The sequence below is a fragment of the Mytilinidion resinicola genome (assembly GCF_010093595.1).
Source record: "Mytilinidion resinicola strain CBS 304.34 unplaced genomic scaffold BDZ99scaffold_6, whole genome shotgun sequence".
Classification (NCBI taxonomy): Eukaryota; Fungi; Ascomycota; class Dothideomycetes; order Mytilinidiales; family Mytilinidiaceae; genus Mytilinidion; species Mytilinidion resinicola.
Genome location: NW_022985442.1, coordinates 1,905,264 through 1,906,923, shown reverse-complemented (window position 1 = coordinate 1,906,923; position 1,660 = coordinate 1,905,264).

Genomic DNA, 1,660 nt, shown 5'->3' with positions numbered 1-1,660 from the left:
ACGACACGCAGGGTGGACACGAGTGCTGGGGCAGCAGCTGGATATACTTGAGGACGGGCATAGCAGGCAGATGGGAGGAGGAAGATGGATGCTCCATCTTGGTTAGTGGGAGGGAAACGTTGAAGTATGCTGCCTGGCTAGGGGTATATGGATGACAACTCCTGCAAGACACGGTCGGCCTTGTGAAGGGGAGACTCTACAAGGTATCGCGAAGCAGCGTCAGCTGTGAGGCGAGGTGTGCAATGGCAGCGACTGTTAGAGGAAGGCGGCGTCCTACGGCCTCTATCTTGACACTGTCTGTACAGCCCGAGAGGACGGATGCGCGTGTCGGTCCATGAACAGGCAAGGAGAGGAGGATGACATGGGCTTAAGGAGCAAACTGGTGCAGGGGCGTAGGAGGAGGGCTTTGTCCACCCGAGTCCTCGAGGCTAGGTTAGGAAGGTGAGCTTAGGCAAGAGTCCTCCAGCTAGGCTGGAAAGCGTGTAAGAGGGGTCGTGCCCTCTTGTTGTAGTGTAGACAGCATGCAATACAATCTGTACCCGGCTCCTGCCGGCACTACAAGAAGGCAATACAACAGCCTACGGGTTCGTAGACGACACCAACATCCTCACATTCAGCAGAAGCACGGAAGAGAACTGCAGGGCAATCGAAAGTGCGCACGTACGGTGCATGGAGTGGGCGAAGAAGCACGGCGTAGTGTTCGCCCCGGATAAGTATCACCTTATACACTTCACGAGGCGCCGTTCAAATGCGGTAAATGTAAAGGCCACAGTAAACATCCGGGGCTTTACAGAGGGCCCAATTACAGAGCTCCGCGTGCTTGGAGTCCAGGTGGACTCTAAACTCAAATGGGGCCCGCATATACGCATTACAAAGGAAAAGGCTATAGCATAGATGGGAGCCCTTACACGGCTAACGGCATCAACATAGGGCGCAAGCTTCCAAAAAGCACGGCATATATACTCAGCAGTTATCAGGCCGGTCCTTACGTATGGGTGCACCACCTGGTTTCCAACGCCAGGCATGAAGGAACAAATCAGCAAAGCGAAGATTAAACAACTTGAAACGGCCCAGAACTACTTCCTCCGTGCTATCGCAGGGGCGTACAAGACAACAGACATCAAGACGCTTGAACACGAGACCTCTTGCCCCCCCCTAAGGCTTAAGCTAGAGGAACTCGCGGTGGCGTACGCGGACCGCACGCGCGCAGGCCAGGCTAGAGAGCATATTGAGACCACGTGCCGCACTATTAGAGACACCATTAGGAGACACTATAAGCCTAGGAAAACGCCTAAATATGAGCCGAGCCGGCGTAATGTACTGAAGAGGCTCGCGGTTAAGGCTACAGCACTAGCCCCGAGGTATAAAGGGCAGTTAGACAACTTATATAAGCTCTTAAGACAAGGAGTAATACAGGAAGCATATAAGGAAAGGTGGAGGGATAAATAGGAGGCCCACAGGAAGAAACAAAGGGGCCCCCCTACGCCGGCCCTTAACACGAAATGGAACAAGAATTAGGCAACTAAACACCATAAGCTTATAAAAGCAGAGAGCTTAATTATTATGCTCCTACAAACAGAACATATAGGGCTTAACGCATACCTGCACCGCATAAGGGTGCCCAATCACCCTTCGCCCGCGTGCCCCTGCGGGCATATAC